General features: G+C 40.7%; 1 long non-coding RNA gene across 2 annotated transcripts in view; it reads left to right on the top strand.

Annotated features, from left to right (window-relative positions):
• LOC120406009 overlaps positions 1–11,722 on the top strand; it is a 97,123-nt gene extending 85,401 nt beyond the window's left edge. The window contains exons 5-6 of one of the 2 annotated variants that reach the window (XR_005599037.1): positions 5,639–5,851; positions 9,484–11,722. This is a non-coding gene — a long non-coding RNA (uncharacterized LOC120406009). The remainder of the gene's footprint in view (positions 1–5,638; positions 5,852–9,483) is intronic. The other variant, XR_005599038.1, reaches the window with a different exon arrangement.
• The last annotated feature ends 5,295 nt before the right edge of the window (positions 11,723–17,017 follow it).

Raw genomic sequence — 17,017 nt, 5'->3', positions numbered from 1 at the left:
ATTGTTGGTTTAAGGAAAGATCCTGGTCCAATTGGAAATAATAGCAAATCTCGATATGGCTAGGCCTACGATGCAAGCTAGGGTTGTGATTCCTATTGCTTGTGTATCCTTCCTTGCACTTGTTTTCATTGAGTTAGCATGAATCTAAATAGCAGTGTAGCTGGGGTAGCATGGGTAATGGCAGCGGAGGCATGGCTGAACTGTGCTGAATACATACCCACTGGTTCCAGGCAGGTTTATTTTCAGCAAACTTCAGCTTTGCCTCCACTGCCCCTCCACCCATGCTACTGCAGCTACACTGCTATTTATATGCATGCTAGCTTAATGAGAACTAGTGTAGGCTTACATGAGAATGGGAATCACATCCCTAGCTCTGAGTGTAGACATAGTCTTTGAAGTCAAGGAGAGAAGAACTGGCTGCTTAGTTAGAAGGTAGGTAGGCATAGCCCAAAGGTTTTGGTCTTCTTTACACTGACTATACACCACTGTGTCAAATTACTCCTGAGGCACATGTGTATGTGAGAGCTGAATCAGTGCCAAAGGCTCCTATTTGAATACTAAACAGTGCTGGAATACACAGGTTGAATGTACCAAGCTGTATTTAATGTTTATACAGCCCATTGTGACTTTTACATTTTGATTAAAATGAAGTTTATAATAAAAATAAAATGCAGCAGGAGACTTTTCCCACTCCCATATCAGTGGAAAGAATTCTGTTATGCAGCATAGAAGAAAAGAAGTTAATGTTCAAGGTATTGTTCAAGAATAGAGCTGGGGAAAAAAAGGTTTCAAGGCACACAGGTGAAAAAATCTGACAGGATATTTGGCTCCTTTAGATCCTAACTGCTTTTCAGTAGCAGTTTCAATAAAATGCCCATTAAAATGGAACGTACAGACATAGTAGCTGGTATAATCAGTAACACAGGAGTGAAACATTTCACGCATGAACCTCACACATCCTGCAGCATTAAATGGTTTATGGGCAGCTGAGATAAAGTGTTCACTACTTATTCCTAGAACACATGCCTAGTAGAAAATCCCTACTTGTTAGAATCTGGTGGTGCTTTATAGTGATGCTGAGTTCAAGGCTTTAATGAAAGCCAAAAATACCCCAAGAGAAATGCAGTCAAGCAACAACGAATTTGCATTCTGAAGATTTTTCTTAAAGATCCTATGAGACTTTCACTGTCAGTGCTGCTGGAGACAAAAGCAGGAAGAAACATGGTTCTGAGCCCTGCAGTGACACATTAACCTGCTCGACTAGCCCTCAGCTGCCCCTTTTATGTTTCACTAATAGGAACATTCAGATGCAAAGTATGTAAGAAGCACAAAAAACCAACAACAAATGAGTATAATGGGCAATTTTTACAATTCTCTGAAAAGTTTTAGAAATGCAGCTTTCATTTCACTATCAGCCGTGTGGAAAACTGATGAAATAGAAACATAGTAAATCAACCACCATGAAGTTAGATCAGTTCCAACTGAGCTCTTTTTATTACAGTCACTAGCTATTAATCTTGGGGGGGCGGGGTTGTTTTTTATTTTGATTTTATTTTTTACTGAACTGTTGGAAAACCAAACACAATAATAATCAGACTGCTAATTGAATTAAATTCCAGGTTCAAGATGAAAATATCAACTTTTGTTAATTAAAGTCTTGCTTGCAGATTTGGACACTTGTAAATTTGCCAGCTAGTATGCATTGAGCGTGACATGATAAAAATGAGAATGAATCAACCGTATTCATGTAAAGGGTGTCAAAAAAGTAAAGTACTTTGTATTTTCTAGCAACTTATCCATATGCAGTCTCCTAAGAGGAGAGCACTTTCTGCCAATACTATCATATGTATGCTGAGAGGGATTTTTCAGCTTTAATCTACAAATCAACTACTTTGTAAAATTATAATTCAAAATGTTCACTAGCATTCTAAAGTTCAAATTCCAATTTCATAGAGTCCCTGATTCTGTCAACTTTATTTATATTGAGTAGCAGCACCTTACTGTGCAAGTAGACATATAGAAGACAATGAAAGTATGTGCAGAATAAGGTACTGTTCAACATAAGAAAGGATGAGAGAATCTGGCTCAAAGTAGGTGTGACATTATGGCTTAAAATAACAAAATGTACTCCTTCCCCCCTCCATCCCATCACTACATTTACAGAAGATTGCAAATTATTCCGTTTAAAAAAATCCAGTATTTTATAAGTCAAATGCATATATATTTGAACCTTGCGTTGTTTTTTCATGGTAGCTCAGACCTATGGGGCAAGTGATGCAGAAACAAAGTCAGAGATTTATGCAGCATTTAGCAATGGAACAGAACCAAAAATTCACAGCTCCCATCAACAACTTTCATCATCTGCAACTCTTCAAGGAAATAGCTGACTTCAAAACAAATCAGCAGGGGTTCAGAGAGTTGTATTTCAATTAATCTCAGGAGGAAATTGGGGGTGGAGATGTTCTTTTTAAAAAATTAACTTAAACCAGAAACAAGCATCCCCAGTAAATTTTTGCTCTGAGGTTAACAAATGCGTAAAGAAAAACCAAAGACTGATCCTATAAAGATTTGAAAGGTTATCTTCTGTGAAGAACATTTCATGCAGGTTTCATGCAATGTTCCCTCTATTTTTTCCATCCATGTGTGGAATAAATTTCATTCTGTGCACCGAGGTATGTACCTATGTGCGCCATCAGTAGAAACAAAAAACCTAGATATAATATATATATTTTAAAAGTTACTATAGGGATAATTACTCCAGCCAGGACAGATTAGGCATTTTATAATTTACTACTCAAAGAATTAAATTTAAGTGTAAGAGAAATAAAAATTATGAAATTCATAGACCAGTCAAAACACTAAAATAGAATAAAATTACAGAGAATATATGTGCATTGCAGGAAGTACCAAGAAGTAACAAAAACAATAATACAAGTATGCTTTGGGAGATGATTGTGAAAGAGACTGTGTGTGTGTGTGATGCAAAGACTGTGTGTGTGTGTGTGTGTGTGTGTGTGTGTGTGTGTGAGAGAGAGAGAGAGAGACACACACACACACACACTGTGTGTGTGTTTGGCACAGAGACAATGCGTGACACAGAGACTCTGTGTGTGTGACACAGACTGTGTGTGTGCCATAAATACTCTGGGTGTATGACACAGAGAGTGTGTGACACAGAGACTGTGTGTGTGCATGTGTGTGTATGGGTGCGCGCGTGCTTGTTGCTGGGGAAAGCCGGGCTCTGTCTCTGTAAGACATTTACTGAAAGCTATCCTGCTGTGTCCTGAGCCCTGTTGTCTCCCCCCCACACCCTGCTCTGCGGAGATGGGATACAGGGAAGGCAGAGGGGGAGAGCGAGAGTGTGTGTGTGTGTGTGTGTGTGTGTGTGTGAGAGAGAGAGAGAGAGGGAGACTGTGTGAACTGGCTGCTGGGAAAATCTCAGAAACAGTGCACTGTCTCTTTAAGAAAGGCATTCAATTTCTCAGACACTCATCATTCAGACCTCAGCAGCTTCGAGTCCTCCTGAGCCAGGCTGTCCCCTCTGCCCTGCTCTGTGGAGATGGAGTACAAGGGGAGGGGGACACCCTGACATCAGATCCCTCCTCCCTCCCCAGCATGGCCAGCAGGAGGGTCCCTGAAGCAGCTGCAAGACTGAACATACACTGCGCTCTGCTATCAGCGGGGCGGCACTTAAATCTCTCCTGCGCGGCAGCCCAAGCGCGCAGCTTACAGGGAACGCCTAAGTGGCTGCTGGCAAAAAAAAATAGCAGAGAGAACAGAAGAGGTGTCCCAGCCAAAATAATTTATGAGAGGAAGGGGGATGGCATGTGCCTGACAATATAAAAATTATTTTGAGGGATGATATTTAAAAGGGCTTAAAAAGTGACCCACTAGAGATTTAAGATTGGAATTAAATCACGGACTTGAGATTTATTTGTGCAGACCACAAGTCACATGCATCAGAAAATGCAAATGGTTTTGCTTTAATTAGGCATCCAAAATTAGACACTGCAGAAGCAATAAAGCTGTTTCTTCCAGATATTTTTAATGCAACTGATCAAGTGGTGTAAGCATCCTAAATTTATTTCCAAAAAAAGATTGGGAGTCAGAATATAAAATGAACAAAAGGCCAGCTATATTACACAATACTTCTGCTGGAGATTTTACAGCTGTAGGAATAGCTTTTTACTTGAAACTGTTATTATCTGCAGAATTCAACACAGTGGGAAACCCTTTTAAGTCCTCCTTTTTTCTTGTGTCTTAATTATAGGGTAGTGTATGAACTCTGCTATCCCATTAACTGAGCATCTGCCTTTTCCATGCAGAGGCAAGTGACAGTATTTGCTAGACTGAGCCCTGTTAAGAGACTATTTACTTTAGCTTGAAACAGTATGGTTTGAGCATTAGCAAGATGTAGTTTTGTAATAAATAATTCTCAAAGACCATATTGTGCCATCAGTTTTTAAGCAGAATTCCCTATTGATTCACTGATTTCGCTAGGGTGTCCTACTTGAACACTGATGGCGTGATATACTCCATTTGCTGTAGGTAAATTGAGACCTGATTCCCCTATAAGCTACGCTGGTATAAATCAGAAATAACTCCATTCAAATTAATGGATCCAGAATGATGTAAAACCAATATTAGAGGGGAATGAAGCCCATAACAGAAGTGCTAGCATATCTGATTAAAAGCAGAGAAGGGTCTAACCCAAAAGCAAGGGTATGAACAACCCCAAATGTTGGGGAAGTTCAGTTCCAATTTGAACATTATTGCTGATCTCCACTTTCTTAAATGGACCAAACCCAAATATTAGAACTGACTATGTACACTGGTTTAGGTGTACCGCTAATGCAACACAGCTACGCACACTTTTCAAAGTAATACTTTCATCTCTAGAGGTGCTCCCTTTCTGCTACAGCTAAGATATATTGGTAGGTCAATATGAGAAATCGGACTGTCTGATGCCTGAGATGTTTCTTTTCTGTGGATGAATAGATGACTTTGGAGCTAGGGTTCTCCCCTGCTCTGCGCTGCGGCTGGGAGTCAGAGGGCTCTGGGCTGCCTGCAAGCGCGGGGAGCCCAGAGCCTTTTAAATCCCAGCCGCGGCAGGGAATCAGAGGGCTCTGGGCTGCCCGCTGCGGCGGGGAGCCCAGAGCCCTCTGATTCCCGGCCACAGCTGGGATTTAAAAGGCTCTGGGCTCCCCGCGCTTGCAGACAGCCCAGAGCCCTCTGACTCCCGGCTGCGGCTGGGATTTAAAAGGCTCTGGGCTCCCCGCGCTTGCAGGCAGCCCAGAGCCCTCTGACTCCCAGCCGCAGCGCAGAGCAGGGGAGAACCCTAGCTCCAAATATTGCTGGAGCAGAGCCCCTGTCTGTGAATATTCCTGGGGCTAAAGCCCCAGGAGCCCATATAAGTTGGCGCCCATGTCCAGGATGTATGAGAAATGGGACTGTCTGATGCCTGAGATGTTTCTTTTCTGTGGATGAATACATGACTTTGCCCTCCAGGACTGTCAACTTTGCACAACCACTACATTCACTTTAAATTATAAGTGTGTGTGTGTGTGGGGGGGGGATTTTAAGGTCACTTGTTCCTGATTTGTTTAGTGGGCTGCTCTTTTGTCTTCTATTCACTTAGCCCCTGACAACATGCTCCCGGTTGAGGATAAGGGACAGGCAGGGATATGTACAGATTCCTGGATGAGTGCATGGCTGCACAGATGATGTCAATGAGTGGGCTTCAGCTTCCTTGACCATGGGATGGTGTTCCAGGAAGGAGGACTGGTGAGAAGAGATGGAGTCCACCTGAACAAGAATGGGATAAGTATCTTTTTACTGGCTTTCCAACTTGGTAAGGGGGGCCTTATACTAGGATCAAAGGAGGGAGATGACAAAAGCCCATAGGTAAGCATAAAAAAGGCAACCTTAAAGGAAGGCTAGATGGTGGGGCAGGAATATGGAAAATTACAATAGGGTGTTAGAAGCAACAAGAGGGAAATTAGTCGGGGAATCCGCACAACATCTTAGATGTCTATATACAAATGCAAGGAATATGGGGAATCAACAGAAAGAACTGGAAGTATTAGTACATAAGCTAAATTTTTACTTAATTGTCATCACTGATTTGGTGGGATAAATCTCATGACTGGAATATTAGTATAGATGGGTATAGCTTGTTCAGGAAGGACAGGCAAAAGAAAGGCAAGCGCTGTTGTACTGCACATTAAGAATATATACACTTGTTCTGAGGTCCGGAAGGAGGTGAGAGCATAGGCGCCGACATCACCTTTGCCCAGTGGGTGCTCGACCCCCCTGGCCCCACCCCACCTCACCTTTTCCCATCCCAATCCCGCCCCCTTCCCGCCCCCATTCCACCCCCTTCCCCCCAAGTCCCTGCCCTGCCTCTTCTCCACCTCCTCCCCCGAGCATGCCGCATCCCCGCTCCTCCCCCTTCCTCCCAGAAAGCACCGCCAAACAGCTGTTAGGTGGCAGAGGGTGGGAAGTACTGAGAGGGAGGGGTAGGAGCAGGGATGCAGTGCTCTTGGGGGAGGGGGGAGAAGGAGGTAAGGATGGGGGAGGTTGGCTGCTGGTGGGTGTGGAGCACCTGCTAAGTTTTTCCCCGTGGGTGCTCCAGCCCAGGAGCACCCACGGAGTCGGTGCCTATGGGTGAGAGATAGACCTGTTGAAAGTCTTGGGAATCCTGTCACAGTAGGGGGTCTATAACAGACCACCAAATCAGGACAAGGAAGTGAATGAGGCATTTTTAGAACAAATAACAGAAATATCCAAAACACAAGACCTACTAGTAATAGTGTACTTTAACTGCCAAGATATCTATTGGACAAGTAATATGGCAAAACACAAAATTTCCAGGAAGTTTCTGAAATGTAGTGGGGACAACTTTTTTCTTTTAGAAAGTGAAGGAAATAACCAGGACGACAGCCATTCTAAACTTGATTCTGACAAACTGGCAGGAATTGGTTATGAATCTGAAGGAGGAAGGCAATGCGGGTGAAAGTGACCATGAAATGATAGATTTCATGATTCTAAGGAAAGAAAGGAGTGAGAGCAGCAAAATAAGGACAATGGACTTCAAAAAAAGCAGCTTTTAACAAACTCAGAAAACTGGTAGTTAAGGTCCTCTGGGAAGAAAATCTAAAGTATAAAGGATTTCAGGAGAGCTGGCAGTTTCTCAAGGAGATAATATTAAAGACACAACTAGAAACTATCCCAGTGCAAAGGGAAGATAGGAGGAATAGTATGAGGCCAATATGGCTGCTTCAAGAGCTTTTTAATGACATAAAAATCAAAAAAAGAATCCTAGAAAAAATGGAAACATGGAGGATGAATTGCTAAGGAGGAGTACAAAAGAATAGTACAAGCATGTAGGGAAAAATCAGAAAGGCTAAAGCACAAAATGAATCACTGTAGCAAGGAACATAAAAGGCTATAAGAAGAGGTTCTTTAAATACATTAGTAGCAAAAGACAAAGGAAAGTGTAGGTCTTCTTTTTAGCTGGGAAGGAGAACTAATAACTGATAACATCAAGAAGGCTGAAGTGTTTAATCCTATTTTGCTTCAGTCTTCATTAAAAAGGTTAACAGTGACCAGATACTCAACACAACTAATCTGAACAACAAGGGCGAAGGAGTGCAAGCCAAAGTAGGGAAAGATCAGATTAAAGAATATTTAGACGTTAGATGCATTTAATTCAGCGGCACAGTTGGGCCATTATAGTTCTGTAGATATGGCCATTGTTTAGCACATTAAGGGTGGAATTCTGGTTCCACTGAGGTCAATGAGACTTTTGTCATTAACCTCATATGGTAAAATTCTGGTCCCTAAACTGGATCTTTTAAATCTTTTTGTGCTTTTGTTAGCATGTGTCAATCCAATTGTATTTTATCTGAAAATAAATGAAATTTAAGTGAAGAGAAGGGACCTTCTTGAAGACACTTTTGTCTGGTGTTCCAAGTCTGATTGCTCTTTGGTATGCACTTGTACTGTGAGAATTACAGTGAAAACAGCTGTTCCATGTGACATTTCAAAGTGATAGCCATCTAACAGGAAAAGCAATGAGAACAGATATAGTGAGAGACTGAGAGAGGAAAAGAAGGAGAGAGAAAGAAAGAGGGAAAGCGTAAATAGAATAGAGATAAAAAGTGGAGAAAAGAAGCATAGAAGTATAGAGAGCAAAAACTGTATGCACAAGTCATGAGAGAAAGAAGAAAATTAATGCAAACAGAATAAGAAGGGGGGTGGAGGGGAATGATTTTCCTGTCACTCCATGCCAGTAATTCCCACTCTAGTCAACAGAAAGTTATTGTATCCAGTGACAAATTATTCAGGCCGAGGGCTTCTTCTTACATCTTGTACAATTCATTACATTGTACCCAAGAAGTTGAAGGGATAAAAGGGAGTCCCAGCTACTCTGGGGTTTAAAATACCCTCTCAAGTTTGTATGGGAAACAACACTTCAATATAGAGAGACTTCACTCAATCATCCCTTCACTCAGAAAAATTCCTATCACCAATAGATCAGTAAGGTGCAATACCTGCACATGCACTAAAGTAGCCATCGTCAATGCTTTCCTTTCAGCAGTTCCTGAGCTTCTGTGTACAAGACATCCAGTTTCCATAGTCAGCCCTTCTTTTCTACCTTCATCATTTTCCATGATATACATTAAAATGCTAGTAGAGAGCTCATCTGAAAAAGAAGATAATACAGCTGTCTCCCTAGACTCAGAAATGTATTTCTCAAACCAGAGTCAATCTGAATGTAACAATACAGGCCCATCTCTAATTAAAGATGTCATGAGGTGAGTCTGGGTCATTTGGGATATGTGTCAGGAATATGGTCATAGTGCACTGCTCTAAGGTTCTTCTGTGCTGGCCAAGGTTTATAGAAGACCAAGGAAAGCAGGGCATAAACTAGAGGAAGCCTCAAGTTGTTCTAACTTATAATGGGGATTGGGCAGGCACCTGAATCTCCCCAGAATATGGAGAACACCAAGGTGTCTTAAAGCTGCTTTTGCCCTCCCCATTCCCTATCCTCCATCCTTGACCCACATGCAAGCATGGAATTACTGAGAATCAGGCCTCTAGGGTCCAACATTAGTTGTGCTATCAGTGATTTTTCATTGAATTATACTCGTGTTGAGATGGAGGGGATGAATAAAAAAATGTGGGTCTGCAGAAAAGCTATGATATACATTTTAAAAAAAATACATTTTAAATGGGTCTCTAATTAGAAGACCTGGACAAAGCTTTCTGCCTGGGTTTATTTTAAAACATTGATCAACCGCTCAGAACTTGGATATTCAACAAAGAGAGGCTGATAAGGAGGTCACTGCCCATGTGTCTCCTGAAGGGTCTCTTGGGGAAAACGTCTGAAGCTTTTCTGAAGTCTACTCTCTGAGCCATCCAGGCACTAGAAATTAAAGTTCACTTCTGTCTCATTTGGTTCTCATTCTGTCTCCCCAGAACAGGTGGATAAGAAGATGGTGGAATGGGGCAAGGTCGGAAGCATCTCTTACTCAAGCTGTGCAGCGGTATCCAGAGGTGTTACAGTCCTGATGAGCTCCCCCTGCTGGACACCACCAGTCTGCTGTACTGGAGCCAACTCTTGGGCTGCATGTGCTCTTGGATTGCTGAAGCTGGACAGAGTTTAGATACTGACCCTCTCTCACATGCTCCAGCTGCAGACCCAGTATCTGATACCTCTCTGGGCAGTGGGAAACCGGCAGTCCAGAGGCTTAGGCCCTAAACTAGTGCCAGCTCTCCTAAGCCTCCTCAATAGCTGCTTCACACTCCCTGAGGCCAGGTCTAAACTATAAACTTACATTGGTATACCTACATTGCTCAGGGGTGTGAAAAATCCATGCACCTGAGGGACGCAGTTATACCGACCTAACCCCCGGTGTAGATAGTGCTATGTTGACGGGAGAGCTTCTTCTGTCAACGTAGCTACCGCTTCTCATAGAGGTGGATTAACTATGCTGATGGGAGATGCTCCATTTCTTCACTGACACATTAGCTGCGCCACTGCAGCATTTTAAGGGTATACCTGCCCTGAGTTACACCAAAGCTGTAGACCCTCTACTTTACTGTCTGCCTCTTTGGGGATTATGTGACAGTGTAAGCAAGTAACACAGAGACGCTGCAAAAGATTTTCTAACTACACACAAACTGTACTCCTAGAGAAAACAAAAGATGTATATGGATCTGCAGAAAAACAATAACGACCTGCACACAAAAATCTCCCTCCAGTATCCTCATCTTTCTGAGAGCCCTTTGAGCTTAGGTCAGTCCTTTTAGAGGTCCCAGATCCTTCTTGCAGTCCCTTTTGTCAGGTAACCACCTTAAATTCCTTCAAATCCCTTGTCAGGTAATCCACTGCTTGGTTGCTAGCTTACCTGAAAGGCTGGGAGGTAGCCAAGTTATTGTCCAACGCTGCTTGTATTTGAAGAAGAGACCTTCCAGGTTGACGACCCTTGTTGCCCTGCATTGTTTGCCTTTTGTCAAATCGATACTTCTTATCATTCTAATCCAAGATGCAGGCAAAAAGACAACAGGGAAGGCACAGGACAATCTTATAATCAAAATGAGGCTCACGAAGCAGAATGAATGTGTAGTTTGATATAGATACATACAGAGATATACTAAATCACAAAATAGTAACCTGTTTTGCTGGCTATTCTAGCAAGCCTAAATCATCTCTTCTTCATTATGGACATGATCCAATGTGCAGAGAAGTTAATGGGAGTCTTGCACATTGGATCAGACTATAACAGCATATGTTACTGGGTCTAAAGTATAAATTCTTGAGAAAAGTCATTATGGTCCATTCTTAATAGCCACTTTGAAAATTGCAATATTGTGGCCAATTTAAAAGTCTCTTAATTTTTTTTATTTAAAAGTCAGTCAAAGTATGGACAAACAGAACAGTACTGTGAAGTTCCAGGCACCTCCTTTAAGACTCTTGACCTCATTTTTGCTAATCTTTCCTGCTTCCTTCTATCCCTCCCCCCTCCTTCCCCGATCCTTGAAATGGACACAAAGGATGAAATCCTGGGTCTGTTGAAGTCCATGGCAATTTAACATTGACTTCTTTGGGGGCATGATTTCACCCCAGGCCTCCAGCAATTTCAGGTACCCTAAGGACAGAATGGCCCAGCATCCACACTGTTACAAGGTGCAGCATTTCTTCTCCTTTGCACCAAGACACTGCCCTAACCTTTCTTGTTCTTTGTCCCATCTGACTGCTATTCTGCTTAGCAGCTATATTGAGGCACTAGGGTTCTCACCCCTGCTTGTGCACATGCAAAGAGACTGGATACAATGTGCCCCAAAATGTCACCACATACAAACCCAAACAAAAATCACACATTGTAATGTGGCAATGACACCTATTAAGCAATAGTAATAAACATAAGTGATATTAAGGGTCTAATTCTCTTCCCTCTGAAATTAGGGAGAAGTTTGCTATTGATTTCAGTAGGAAAAGGATATAGCCTAGAGTGTAATTCCTGGATTTTCTAGTGGCATTTTAAATCATGCTTACTTTACCTCACTTGCCCTATTTTTTTCTTCTTGTCGCACCCACTATGTATGCCTTTCATAGGCTCTTCTTTGTAAAATGAAAAGAGAAAATCATGTAATTTACAACTCTTCTAAATGTATCTATCAGCTTGTCAGAATGGCTTATTAAAGAGCCGGGTCAGACAATGACATCCTATTAAAATGGCTTTGATTTAAAAATAAATCTACAAGTTCATTTAGACAATTACTATGAGACCAGGCATTCACAGGCTGACCCAAACAATATTTTCTCTTTTTTTTTGGTTCATCCACTAAACTGAGAAACTGTTTATTCACAGCTCAAATTAATAGAGCAATTGTACATAACTAAAATAATGATATATGATAAAAAATGTATTTAGTGAGATAAATGACTATCCTATAGATACTATACTTAAATATTACAAGTAGAATATATATTGTACAAAAATAGGGTCCTCAAAATTGAAGGAATATTTTGTTGATATGTTTGAGGGGAAAAAAAACCAAGGCATATTTTAAATGAAAATGAAGGCTCTAGATGCATTGAAATTCATAACCTTGCAGTATTTAGGAGACAACTGAGCTTGTAAGAACAACAAGCAAAACCAAAATACGACAAAATGGTCTCACTCTAGGTACGACCACTACAGCTATGACCTCATACTGAGAGGGATGGGAAGCATGGTAGTGGGTGAGAAATCAGTCTATCTGTGCATCTGCATTGTGCAGATTCAAATAATATGTATTAGCCTGATCCAAAAGCTATTGATGTTAATGGCAAGACTCCCATTGATTCAATGAGTTGTGGCTCAGGCCCTAAATGACAAATATAAGCTTCTGAGCAGTCCTGGTTAGGGATAACTGGGCAAAGAAATTATCTGCACAAAGATTTGTCAACATAAACATGGATACCAAACAGGTGCCATCTTAAAAATGGTTTGGGTCTGTGATCCACACTTGGCAGAGGCATGAAGGGATGAGAAAAGTGATGGTTTTGTATTAGTGGACACTAAACAATGTCAGGTTTCAGAGCAGCAGCTGTGTTAGTCTGTATCCGCAAAAAGAACAGGAGTACTTGTGGCACCTTAGAGACTAACAAATGTTCCATTCTATGCATCCGATGAAGTGGGCTGTAGCCCACAAAAGCTTATGCTCAACTAAATTTGTTAGTTTCAAAGGTGGCACAAGTACTCCTTTTCTATTTACTAAACAATGTGATAATCTTGACTGTGAAAGCACTGCTGAAAAATGAGTGTGACAGATTGGTTCACTCAATATCTTTAGGATAGCCTTTCAGTCTGCATCCTAATAAGTTTGACTCAATTCACAATACATTTTAAAGAATTAATTAGGTCTGAGCATAATTATGCTGTCATCATAACTTCTAATCCAGGAAGCCTCATTCAGTTTAGATGTTATGTGTCATTTTCAGTAAAAATTAATTTGCTTACAAAAGTACAGCTGATCATTTGCAGACTGAACATGATGGTGCTTTCCCCCTCCCCCACCCCTTATTTTTTTTTAAAGGACTGGTGAGATCAGATGTGAATCTTTATAGCTGCTTTTGTCAGGACAGTTAATGAGCTGGGGTAGGACTAGATCAAAAAGCCAGCAGAAATGGGGTCATGGAGAGGTTAAACTTCATGAATTTATTCATTGGGATTCAGCTCATGCCCTCTCAAAATGAAATGTCATCATTAAAATTGTGGATAGCACAGTTGCGCAATGATGCTTCACGAAAAGCTTCTAGAAAGAAACTAAGGAAATGGTTTTCATTTAGACTTCAATGCATCATTCTGAACAGAATACATACTCAGAGTGGAGAAATAAAAATAGGGCAGTCCTGAAAACAGTCTATTTGTCTGTGATGTTCAAGAAGGAAAGATTCTGTATCTCCAAGGAAAAGTGACTAAACATACATTTCTTCTTTCCAGGGAATTAGGAAATACTCTAAACCAAGGCCAGTCTAAGTATCTAGAAGGAGGAAAAAGCTCTGCATTGCATCACATTGTCCACTTGGTCAAGGAAGAAAATGTAGGGTTTTTTTACAGACAAGAAGATGTGTTTTGAAAAGGGAAAATCAGTAAGACATTATACAGTCTGAAAAGAAGAGATTAATGAAGTAATGAAACTGCTACCTGAAACTACACTAGCCTGTTTTAGAGCATGTGTCACATTAATTGGATGTCTGGGTTATGAATGGCACTTTTCCATCCATCCTTGAATGTTGGCGTATTTCAGGAATTTGTTAAAATCTGAACCTAACCATGTTGCCTACAGAAAGCTTGTTGGCTTATCAGTGATATTTACAATTTGCTAACTATTTCATTACAAGGCAAATGCAGAATTACTGGGCCATCAGGGAGCCTGATGGCACACAAAAACTGACAACAAATTCCCACCTCTTTGTGATTTGCACAAAAAATTGTACCCATCTTTTGTATTAATTACATTTACTGGGCCAAATTTATCCTTTTTATCTTGTGAACTACAATGCAGTTACAAAACAGATGAACTCAGATAACTGGTTTATTATTAATACATTGCATCTGACTTAGTGCCATATGTGAACTCTTGTTATTCTGGGGCAAAAGGGTAGGCATTTTTCCTGTTGTTCTAGAACAGGAAGTGGATATGAGAGGAACAGAAAGGAAATTAGCTGCTTATTAATGCTGGTGGTATCTGTAGTGAATTACAGCATAATATCTGTTTACAGGAGATATATCCTGTTTACAGAGTGATTTTTGTGGGAAGCACTCTAATTTGCATGCTGATCACATGAAACATAAAGGAAATCCCTCTCAGACATGTACAACTAAACGGGATTGCTAAAATATGATCTAATCTCCAGCTCTTTGATTTACTGTCCAAGATATAACAATGCAGACAGTGGTTTACAATATGAGAAAAATCAAGAGCCTAGAAATAACTCTCCAGCCCATGGAAAGACTTCACATGCTGAACAAGGTTATCTCTAGCTTAGTTTTTGTTTTTTCTCTTTCTCTCCATGCTAAAGTAACCTAAATATAATCAATAACCACAAAGGACTGATCTACCACTTTATTTTTTTGTGTTCATCCTATTGTAACTGCTTCATCTGCTGCCTGTCCTCAGGCAAGTTTTGTCACACAGCTTAACAGAGGAGTTCAATTCTGCAGCAGCCTAATGGAATCTGACTGAGAGCAGGCCCTCTTAAAGATTTGGTCTGATGCTGTAGCATGTCCTTAGGTTTTCTAATAAGACCACAATAGAATCACAGACATGAACAAATAGAGCATCTTACTTCAGGGTAGATCTGTAATTTGCAACACTGGGTCTTGGTATGAACCAGTTCAGTAGCTCTAGGCCTTAACAAGCCATACATCAAAACGCTGACCCTTTGCTTTTTGTTGCTATAAGTGGGATTCCCAGCAGGTATTCATTGACCTACTGGTAATCCAGAGAGCACGTGGATCTGAGATATTATAGCTTCAGGTCTGGTTCCCCCTTTGCTAGACATGATAGGTTTTATCATTATGTGTGAAGAGATAGGGGAAAAGGTTGTAAGGGAGCATTCATTGAATTATAGAATATCAGGGTTGGAAGGGACCTCAGGAGGTCAACTAGTCCAACCCTCTGCTCAAAGCAGGACCAATCCCCAACTAAATCATCCCAGCCAAGGCTTTGTCAAGCCTGACCTTAAAAACATCTAAGGAAGGATATTCCACCACCTCCCAAGGTAACCCATTCCAGTGCTTCACTACCCTCCTAGTGAAAAAGTTTCTCCTACTATCCAACCTAAATCTCCCCCACTGCAACTTGAGACCATTACTACTTGTTCTGTCTATGAAAAAATGTTCATGAAATAGAATTAGAAAGGCAGTCATTCTGCATTATATGATCCTGTATCTGTTGCTGACGCTAGAGTACATCTAATATCTATGGTTCTGATACCCTTACTTTGGTTTAGGAGCATCATTTTCCATGAGTAGTGCCATTGACTTCAAGTGAACCTCTGATGGAGTAAGGTACTATTCAGTTTGAGTAAAGGTATCTGAATTTCACCCCATGAATCAGAAACTGACCTCTTGCTAGTGTCTGCCACAACATTACAATAAGATAGCCCTATATTAGAAATTAAACACTATAACAGACTAAGGATATGATAGAAAGAAACCTGGAAAAAATGAGACAATAAAAAGAGGTCAAACAGGAAAACCAACAGGAGGAAGACTGTGGGCAAAAGAGATGGGAAAAGTGCAGGGATGGGTGTCTGGAGCTAGTAAACCAGCAGGAAAGTTACCTGCATAAGATCCCTACCTCTACCCTGAACTCTTTAAAAACCCTTCCTAGGCTTGACAAATTCTTGCATGTCCCAATTCAGTCCATACACTGCTCTTGACATCAATGGGAGTTATGCATATGACTTAAACATGTAGTGTAACAACATGGATGGGGAAAAAACAGCCCAACAATTATGTGAAATACAAATCAAATCAATGAAGTGATACAGAACACTGTAAACCTTTGTGCTCTGCGCATGTTAAATTAACAAGCAGTAAACCTTGCTCTTGCTCTGTGCCATCTAATCATAACCCCAACCTCTGAACCTTGCCCTTATGGGAAATGTATACATTGGTGAGAAGTTTGAAACTGGCAGAATGGTTTCTGAATGTGACCTTTCAAAACAGATTAAGGTTAAGATTGGGTTGGATCTTTTTTAACAATAACCTCAAAAAGGAAAAAATTAGCCCATCAAAATACACTTGTCAGTTTTCAGTGACATGAAAATTAGATTGTCTTCTGTACTGCTCCATAAACCGATGTCAGCACACTGTTATCATTTAGCTGATGAAGTATATTTAATTCAGCTATTAAAAACAAACACCTTTTTTTAGTGTTCCCCTACCAAAGGAAAAAGCGATATCACTCAGGCACAAAAAACCTTGACAGCTAATCTTCTAAATGTGTCACTGTGTGAACTATAAGCTGATGTCAGGTGTAAGTATCCTTCTGTGACTGATATAACTGGTATATTACAAAGGCCAGATGCCTGGAGAAAGTGTCACATTACAAGTAAGCACAGCAACAGAATATTGATAGAAAAGGAGCAAACATCATGAGTGAACTTTTCAGAGATTAGGTCAGCTCAACATTTTAATGATTTGGAGTTGAGAAAGCAATAAATATAGGAGCAAGTCCTGAAATTCTTGATCAGCCAAAACTTTGACTGAATTAAATCAGAGTTTTGACCAAGTAAGGGATGAGCAAGAATTGAAGGTTTGGATTCATATGCAGTGAAGTAAATATTTTGTTAGTTTCCTTTTTATTTAAAGTTGAGGTTTACCTACCAACATATGGTGGTAAACTCCCTTTTTTTCAAAATTTATTGTGCAATGTAAAAGGTTATTGCCATTACACAGGCAACAATGTCTAATGCCAGGATCATGGCAAATCAAAGGATTCCAGAGCTCTG

The sequence above is a fragment of the Mauremys reevesii genome, linkage group 5 (assembly GCF_016161935.1).
Source record: "Mauremys reevesii isolate NIE-2019 linkage group 5, ASM1616193v1, whole genome shotgun sequence".
Lineage (NCBI taxonomy): Eukaryota > Metazoa > Chordata > Testudines > Geoemydidae > Mauremys > Mauremys reevesii.
The sequence above is the reverse complement of the archived record's forward strand: the minus strand, read 5'-3'. Positions and strand labels throughout refer to the sequence as shown.